General features: G+C 45.0%; 1 long non-coding RNA gene across 2 annotated transcripts; it reads right to left on the bottom strand.

The window, feature by feature from the left end:
* Nucleotides 1-260: 260 nt before the first annotated feature.
* LOC134482091 (uncharacterized) lies at nucleotides 261-9,415 on the bottom strand. 2 transcript variants are annotated; one of them, XR_010058129.1, is made up of 2 exons: nucleotides 9,217-9,415; nucleotides 261-512 (listed from the first exon to the last, which is right to left on the bottom strand). It is a non-coding gene; the product is annotated as an uncharacterized LOC134482091 (long non-coding RNA). The 2 variants fall into 2 exon arrangements; XR_010058128.1 differs by having other exon boundaries at nucleotides 261-1,441; nucleotides 9,217-9,393.
* Between the last annotated feature and the right edge of the window lie 282 nt (nucleotides 9,416-9,697).

Below are 9,697 nucleotides of genomic sequence, written 5' to 3'. Positions count from 1 at the left end.
GGATGGGCAGCAGAGCACAGGAGTGTGGTAACAGCCTGGGCTTACCTGCTATGGAAATCATAGACAGACATATAGAAATCACAGACCTATGGAAATCACAGACATATAGAAATCACAGCTCATATTAGGCCCTGATCATTGCAAGCATCTTAAAATACTATTCCCCCTTATTACTTCTTCAAAATGATGCTAACTATTAGATCTTCTGCTAAATGTTTTTATTTAATGTGGACAAGAAAGCATATGTATCACACCACACATTCATTTTTAATATTTTAATAACTCTATTTGGATATTGGTTCATCTGTGATACCACATATTTATGACAAGTATTTCAAAATGTTATTCCGAGAAGAGGTCTACGGGTTTCCAAAAGCTGCCAAATGAAGCCATGGATCAGAGAAAGGTCGAGAACTTCTGGTCCAGAGTTTGAGGGCCGCGAGCCTGGTTAATAACTCACTGTTTTCTGCTGAGCAACCATACGCTGAGGAGGAGGTAACCTATTCCAGGGTCTGGAGAAATAGATGGGAAAGGCAAGGGAACGGTCAGCTGCAAATGAAGAGGAAGCAGGGCTTGTTTGCTTAGGGAGCTCTGGCTCCTTCCCAAGATAGGCCTTAATAGATGCAGTCTCCTGCTCTATTAACAGGCCTGGGAGGTTTCTTTGGATGTTCTTGGGAAATCATGAGCTAATGTGACGGTATGCACCGACTCCAGAGTCATGAGGCACTCTTAAACTGATCATTCACAATGCTCGCCCTGTTAACACCAGATATAATATGCCCAGCATGGTGGGGCTGCATAGCCAGACCCTGTTTCCTTTGTTTGTTTAAAATCAGATTATGATATATGAATTGCAAAACAAGTGGCAGGAGTGCATAATTGTCTCTGGGGTAATTTCCTGAATCCAGCCTAGTAAGAAATCAGCCACAAAGAACACTCGATGGCTGAAGGAGACAGCTGGAGTGGTGGAGGGTTCTCCTCAAGTGGACACAAAGTCAGATGTGGCCACAGGCTCTGTCCTTTCCAGGACTCTCGGGGTATCTCTCTTCACAGAGCGTGTCCTGTCCAGCCTTTTAAGGCTGAATGGGCACCGAGTCTTTCCACTGGCTCCGTCTGTCCATGTAGTTCTGCGATCTTGTATCTGCTCTGTGGAGGTGAAATAAAGAGTGGCTATGGAGCTTCCAACCATTAAAAAACGACAGAAGTCCTCTTCAGAAAGTCCAGTGCCTGCAGACTCACTTCTGGAAGTCCGTATGGTAAAATGATCTGACCACAGAGGCCTTGTTCAAAGCACCATTTATGAGAACTGGAAACAACCTGAGGATGTATCTGGGGACGACTGACATAGGTGTGTGGCACAGGCTTGCAATCCCAGCATGTGGGGAGTTGAGGCTGGAGGGTTATGAGTTAGAAACCAGTCTTGGCTGTGTGGTGAGATTCACTGGAGGGAGAGGACAGGGACAAGTGGTTAAAGGGGTTTAGTTTATTCATGCTTACCAAATGCTTCAAGTTGTCTGAAAAATATACCCCAGCCCAGACAGAATTCGTACTACGGAATAAAAAATCACCATCATCATCATCACCATCACCATCATCATCATCACCACCACCAAGTTGCAGGAGAGCATGCCTACTAGGATCATATGTTTTCAACGAAAGTGTGTGTGTGTGTGTGTGTGTGTGTGTGTGTGTGTGTGTGTGTGTGTGTTGTATGGGGATTCAAGGATGCTTAGAAACGTCTCCCCAAGATCGATGAAATGATGCCCACATTTCACAGTGTGTATATCGGAAGCCGTAGTGGAAAAGAGACGGGGGAGGGCAAAACTTTCAAAGAGAATTTATCAGTCTTCGCGGTAATATCTTCATGCAGTTTCGAAGTATGAAGTTAGTCTCATGATTTAAAACGCAGTTGTTAAGAGTGAACGTAGCAGCTCCCGTCACGTGCGATGGTAATCACCTGGTAATTGGTTTGTAAATTTCAATTTGTCAAGAAAACTCTTCTAAATCAAAACAATTCTGTATCCATTAAGATTAGGTTTAACTGTGACTAACAGAGGCTGTAATAAGCACAATCACTTATGGTGGGCGAATGAGGCTGCACTTCCGGAGGAGGTGCTTTCCTGTTGATTGACAGCCTGCTTACCTACTGGCTTACTCTTCCGCCTCCCCCTCCCTGCCCCCTGATGGGGCGCTGGGTACAGCGCAAACACTCAATAAAGATTTTTTTTTCCCTTTTAAATGGTAGTCAAATTACTTCTGAGTATGTAGACTATGAAATGGTTTGAAAAGATAGAGAGAGATACATATATAAACTCGTTGTTTAGAGTTAATCCGTTCCCTCCAGGTTTTACTTGTACATAGCCTTTAACACGCCACGGCAACATGTTTCGGCTGGCAAATGGAATCTGGATATGTTTCCGATGGATATGTAAATTGTTACAGCCGCTCTGGAAAGCCATATGTCAGTGTGTCCCAAGGTTATCAAAGCTTCCACGCTGCCAGGCAAGCCTCGCTTAAATATTATCGGAGGCGTGGGCGCATAAAAATGTTCACATCGAATTTCATTTTCGAAAGCTTAAATTAGAAACAATTCACTATTAGTCAAAAGTGAAATGGATGGACAAGTAATATGTGTTCATTTAGTGAAATATCAGACGACGAATTGTTTGGGTGGCGGTAGCTCACGTGGAAGGCCCTGGTTTCAGTCTCCAATGCTACAAAAATAAATTATATAATGGTTAAAAGAAAAAGCCAACAGCAGCAGGTGCAGCAGTATGAAAAGCTTCCTCACAAAATTTATTTATTTATTTATTTATTTATTTATTTATTTATTTATTTATTTAACTATTTACTTGTTTGTAAAAGAGGCTACCTACAAAAAAAAGCAACTCACAAGGGTACAAATAATTTCGTTTATAGGAATTGAAGAGGCCAAACTAGTCTGAGGGAAAGAAGTGAGGAGAGGGCTTACTCTCACTGTATAGGCAGGTGTGAAATGGGCATGGCGCTGATTGTGGCTTTGGGAATTTGCCTGGGTGGTGTGTATGTTGCTATACATGCACACACACATCACGTGCATTTAGGATCTGTGTGCATCTCCATGTGTGTGCTGTATCACATTTTCCAGCTATTCACAATTTTTGTTTCCTGATTGCTGTGCATGCGCCATCTGTGTTTGTGATTGCCAGAGAGCATGTGGAGGTCAGAGGACGACTTTCTGCGATAGGTTCTCTCCGTCCACTTTTGTGTGGGTTCTAGAGATGGAATTCAGATAGTCAGGCTTGTGTGGCAAGCACGATTACTCACTGAGCCATGTCACCACCCCGTATCACACGCTCTTCAGAGCTAGGGGAAAGCATATAGTGTCCATTGGGAGAGCTCCGTGCATTTCATCATAGCCTGATCACCTAGGGCAGATGACGATGAACATTTACTGAATAAACAATGAAAGATGTCCGGCTTTGCACCCTGTGCTAATTATATTTATGCCCATCTTTCTTTTGGGAAGTTCTTTGTGACACTGAAGTTCAGATAAGAGTCTTGGTCAATAAAGCAAGGAGTCTTCTTTCTGCTTCCAAAGTCTGGCTCTAAAAACCAGTATCTCAATGTTCCCCACTATATCGAGAGACAGATGAGAAATGGAGGTGTGGCCAGGGACATGAGGCAAGACTCTGGCACCCAAATGGACAGCTGAGGAGACAGCAAGATGTCGAGGCTGGGAGCTGCCTGCACGACTGGGATGTGCTGTGAGTTCCTTGCCCCTGCGGTCACTACATGGCCACAGCTATTGTGTACCTGCAGCTAGGAAAACTTTTCCAAGTGCAGGGGTTGAGTAGCTCAGGAGAGAAATACGGTAGTTACTGCAGGAGAAGTTAGCCCGCCATACTTCAGCTGGTGGGATGGCAATGTAGGTGATGGGCAAGCCATGGGTTCACGAGGACAGGGGAAAAGTGTAGTCACCTATTTATCCCTCTTATAGCAAGAGCTGCTGGGGTTCGTGGGCGTCAACAAATCCATCAGGAGAAGGATGAGATGGACTCCATCAAGCCCTGGCTGCCTTGGCTTCCCTGCCAGGATGGGCTGTAACTTGGAGCTGTAACAATAAACCCTTTCGCCAGGAAGTTGCTTTGATGGTGAGGGACTTTTGTCACGACTGAGGGAAATAAGCTGGCACTGTCCTTCTCCACACCTGTCCTACCACATGGTCATCACAGCCTACCTGGACTGTCGCAATACCTTCCAGTTAGTATCTCTCCTTCTTTCGCTTTCTCACCCCAAATCCGTTCAGTGCTGTGTGATCGGGGTGGCTCCTCAAATCCAGCTTTGGTCCCAGGAGCCCTAGGACTGCCTGAGGATTCCAGCTTCATCCATTCTCTGGCTTCTGACACTCACCAGGTTCCATAAATGACGGTGCTTTGAGAACAACCTTATTGAGTTATCATTCACATGTCATACTGAGCATGCATTTAAAGTATATACCTTGATGACGTTTAGAGTTCAGAGAGTGCTTTGACCATCATCGTAACCTGTTTTAGAACGTTTTATCACTCCCCCATCCTGTGCCCATTAGCGATTCCCCTCACTTGCCAAGACAACCATTTATCTACTTTCTGACTTCATACACTTATCGGCCTTATTTTTAGATCCCAACACAACAAACTCTTTCTTGCATTACATCCTAGAAAGGAGCTGTTCCCTGAACTCCAAGGCTCTGAAGCCCCATACTCCCTTCTCCGGTGTCTGGCTTAACTGATTCCTCATCGTCCCAGCTTAGATTGACCTGTATTTGGGGCTTGTCCTGATCCCACTTCTGTTTTCTTCCTAGTCTAGGCTGGGTATCACGTATGCAGTGTTTGGAGTTATAAGTGTTGCTGATATCGGCACAGTTGAGCATGGCTGTGATGGTTAGTTTTTTTGTCAATGTAAAACAAGCTTGAGTCGTCTAGGAAGAAGCTTCAATATTATCACTATTGGATTGACTGTAAGCAAGTCTGTAGAGAATTTTTTATTGTTAATGATTAGTGTGAGAGGGCCCAACCACTGGAGATGGTGCTTCCTCTGCGTCCTAGGTGGTGTAATAAAGCAGGCTGAGGGAGATATGGAGAGTGAACCAGTAAGCAGCATCCATCTACAGTCTCTGCTTCAGTTCGTGTCCGGAGTTCTTGCCCTGGCTTCCTTCAGTGAGGTGTGTGTGTGTGTGTGTGTGTGTGTGTGTGTGTCTGAGTGTATGTGTGTATATGTGTGTATCTGAGTGTGTGTCTGTGTGTGTGAGTGTGTGTGTCTGAGTGTGTGTGAGTGAGTGTATGTGTGTGACTGAGTGTGTGTGTCTGTTTGTGTGAGTATGTGTCTGTGTGTGTCTGTGTGTGTCTGAGTGTGTGTGTCTGAGTGTGTATCTGTGTGTGAGTGAGTGTGTGTGTCTGAGTGTGTGTGAGTGAGTGTGTGTGAGTGTGTGTGTGTCTGAGTGTGTGTCTGTGTGTCTGAGTGTGTGTGTCTGAGTGTGTGTGTGAATGTGTGTGTGTCTGAGTGTGTGTCTGTGAGTGACTCTGTGTGTGTGAGTGTGTCTGTGTGTGTGAGTGAGTGTGTGTCTGTGTGTGTCTATGTGTGTGAGTGAGTGTGTGTGTGAGTGAGTGTGTGTCTCTGAGTGTGTGTGTGAGTGTGTGTGTCTGTGAGTGACTCTGTGTGTGTGAGTGTGTCTGTGTGTGTGAGTGTGTGTGTCTGTGTGTGTCTATGTGTGTGAGTGTGTGTGAGTGTGTGTGTGAGTGAGTGTGTGTCTCTGAGTGTGTGTGTGAGTGTATGTGTCTGTGAGTGACTGTGTGTGTGTGAGTGAGTGTGTGTGAGTGAGTGTGTGTGTCTCTAAGTATATGTGTGTGAGTGAGTGTGTGTGTCTGTGAGTGATTCTGTGTGTGTGAGTGACTCTATGTGTGTGTGTGTGTGTGTGTGTGTGTGTTGATGATATGGAACTGTAAAGCAGATAAACCCTTTCCTCTCTGAGTTGTTTTTGGTGCTAGGGTTTTGTCACGGCAACAGGAAGCCAATGGGGGACAACCCTAATCCAAAATTTTCAAATATTAAATGTTCGGGAATTCTGAAACTTTTGAGAAGCATGCCTGGGCTCAGAAGTTGTGCTTGAGTCCATTTTCAGAGCACAGAACTTTGGGTCCAGGTGTGGAACCTATGATGCTAGGACTGGTAACCATTGGTTAACCTATGATGCTAGGACTGGTAACCATTGGTTAACCTATGATGCTAGGACTGGTAACCATTGGTTAACCTATGATGCTATGACTGGTAACCACTGGTTTGCCAGCCTCTCACTCTCCTGATTTTAAGTGAACGTATGGAGTGGCTGCTCCTGTCTTGTTCTCTGTCATATCTCTAGGATGGCAAGGCTGGGACTGTGACAGTGCACTGTACACATTTAAAGAGCGAGTGAGTGAACGGTCTTCACTGCTGTGACAGAGCATCGACCACTGTCGCAGTTACACTTAGGAGAGATTAAACTTAGAAACTTTAGAAGACCGCCCTCCCTGTTCCTGCAGGAACTGTTAGTGAACTGACATGGACTAGGTAAAGACCGCCGTGTTTGCTTTGAGCAGTGGATTGTGCAACACCTTGTCACCAAACAGCAGTGTGAAACAAAATTACGAATTAGGTTTCTCTTCAAATAATTTTAGTAAGAAATGGGAGCTGGGTTTGCCCTTGTTTTGTTTTGTAGTTCCAAATAAAGGCCACTGGCCCAAAGAAGTCTGAGCCTTGTCACACTTGCAATGTTTCTATAGTTACATTCTTACACATAAGGATGCGGCCTCTTCTACAAGAACACAGCAGCAGGATGCTTCTGTGCACAGACTGTAGCGTTTGGAGCCTTTCATTTTCCTTCTCTTCTTAAAATAGAATTATTAATCACTGATTCTTCCCCTAAACTTGACCAGTAAGATGGTCACTGTCACAACCCTGGCCACTGTGCCTCCCTGCTGATTTAGAAAATCTAATGAGTGTTTTCTTGATTTAAAAACCCAGGGCTGAGCATGTAGCCTAATCACAGAATGTTTGCCTGGCAAGCCCAGGATCCATAATGGACCAAGCCCCAGTATCACATGCATGCAAAATTTAAAGTAAAACCCAGGAAAGGTTTAAACCAGAAAGATTGGCAAATACTATAAATTAGAGGTTCTGTTTGTTTCAGGCTTAGGTTGCCCTGTATTTGGGTCTTTCCTGATCGTTCTAAGGTTATATTCCCTCTGTTTCCCTTTGCCATGATTCCTTGTTTGTTTTCTTCCTAGTGTACACTGGGTCTCACTTATGCAGTGTTTGGGGTTAGAAGTGTTGCTGATATTTGCATACTTGTAGCATCCCTGTGCTGTTGCCTACGCTCCTGACTCATTGTGCTAATATTGTCCTCTGTCTGCTACACCCCCCGTTTCTAAGAGAACCACGGACCTGTCCTAATTCAGAGACAGAACATTCTCAGGCCATGTATTTTTAAAGCAAACACTTTGTTCCCGCCTCCTCTCCAGCTCTTTCACAGCTCGCACTGAGAGGTGCTTTCAGCCCTCAGCTCTGCTCCGAACAATGCTCTTACACAGTCTCCACCACAGACTAAAATCAAATTAGAACATCTTAGGGATTACAGTTAACTTCCTTCTGTCAGGTTTGAGAGAATGAAAAGCACAGTGTTTTCAGGTCCAGAAAACAGCTGAGCAGAAACTGAAAGATCCCCTGTGCCAGCATCTGCCAGCCCAGAATGGCACGGTGCTTAACACGGACATCTCCCTCAGAGTCATATACGTGTGGGTGCACACACACCTAAGCATTTAACTTCCAATGCATCTGCGTTCTGGACACAAACTACCCCCCAAAGACCATGTGAAATGGTCTCTCTCCTGACCCAGTGATTGAACAATATAGATGCCCAGATCCGTTAGAAGAAAACAATGACAGCGTTGGTGTCAGACATCATGTTTTAATCCTGGCTACATCTGCCCATCACCCAGGGAACTGAGCGAACGTCAGATGTTTAGGTCCCACACTAGCAGATTTGCTCAGAAGAAACCGGGCTGGGCGAGCTAGGGCATGCCTATTTTTAGCAGCTCTTCAGAAAGGGAGCACCCCTGCATTTTCAAGGAAGAACCCGAGCTTTTCTGGAGCTGCGAGCGTTAGATAAGACTCAGATGTCTAAGACTCACAAATTACAGAGCTAACAGAATTGTACCCCACATCTCAGGCCTGCCTGGCTCCTGTTTATTAAGACCCCCCAAACATCAGTCATGGAAAGGATAAAAGTTTTCCTCAGTCAGAAATCATCCCATCTCATTCCAGAACTGATCCATGATCCTATATCAATGTTCTCCCTATTTTCCTCTGCATTTCTGTTATTCCTAAAACTAAAAGGGGAGCCAAGTGTGGTGGTTCAAGATTGAGGCAGGAGGATTGCAGATTCTAGGCTAGCCTGGGCTTCATGGTTCCAGGTTAGCTTGGGCCACAGTTAAATTGTCTCATAAAGACGGAAAAGTTAGAGGGAAAAGAAGGAAGGAAAATCGTATAAATCGTATAAGGTGGGAGCTATTGTGACTGACTAATCTTTACTATGTCAGCCTGCTCAAGGGCGTACGCCCAGTGATCTGTGTGTAAATATTTGATGTGTTAGATGCCTTGGCTGCAGGCTGGGAGTCATTTGATCATGTAGCTAAGGTGTGTATTGTTGAATCCTTTATCTTGGGTAGAGATCCTGGCCCCACTGTACAGCCTGAGGTCTCGAATGAGTTATTTATTTTGTGCTTCAGTTTCCTAATCCAGAAGAAAGTTTCTACAACAGAGAGTTGCCTTGCATATTAAAAAGTCAATACATATTGAGCTCTTAAACCCAGTACCTGGCCGTGAGCCCCTCAACAGACACCCGTAACTGTTTCCTTGGCTTAGCATTGCTCCACCTCTTTACTCACAGCCTGCTAGAAGAGGAAGAGCCATTTAGAGCTTGAAAGTGGCTACCGTTAGGTGTATTGAGCTCCATCTTGGCTTTTAGATCTAAAGCAGGCTACAAAGACATTGCACTGCATTCTGGGTAAAACAAAACAAAACAAAACAAACAAACAAACAAACAACAACAACAACACCTGCAATGTGTATTCTGGTCTGTCCCTATTGTTTCTCCTTTGGAGACATGTACTGACTCTGGAGAGCTGCGCCCCCCCTTGAGCCTGCTTGCTGTTCTCTCACCTCTCCAACTGGGCAAAGGGTAACTTCCTCATGGTTGCTGCTGAGGGGGACTGTATCCTTTCTTGGGGTTCCCAGTTCAAGTTCAGTCTTCTTCCTTCCCCAAACTTGGCTTTAAGGCTGCAGAACGCAGTGAGTGAACCAAAGGTGGATGTGGAGCTCAAAATGGGGGCAGATGGAGGCTTCTAGAACCCTGTTAGGTGGAAGCCTGAAGTCACAATGCAAAGTGTTTCAGTACATGTGCATCTCTGTCCCTCAGAAGCTACTCTGTCTGCCCACACAAGGCAGAAGGCGTGTTTGTTGCACGTGTGTGCGTCAATGTTTCTTATTTAGTTTTCCCACTCCCTGGCTTGGGATTTTGATTGATGCCAACCCCCTGTCTCCTGATGAGTTGGATTCCCCCAAATCAATCAAGAGCAGCATCCTCCCATAGCTCGAAACAATCAGGTTTGGTTATCTTGATGATAATGCTTGAACTGATAAG

This window comes from Rattus norvegicus, chromosome 15 (assembly GCF_036323735.1).
Source record: "Rattus norvegicus strain BN/NHsdMcwi chromosome 15, GRCr8, whole genome shotgun sequence".
NCBI lineage: Eukaryota > Metazoa > Chordata > Mammalia > Rodentia > Muridae > Rattus > Rattus norvegicus.
The sequence above is the reverse complement of the archived record's forward strand: the minus strand, read 5'-3'. Positions and strand labels throughout refer to the sequence as shown.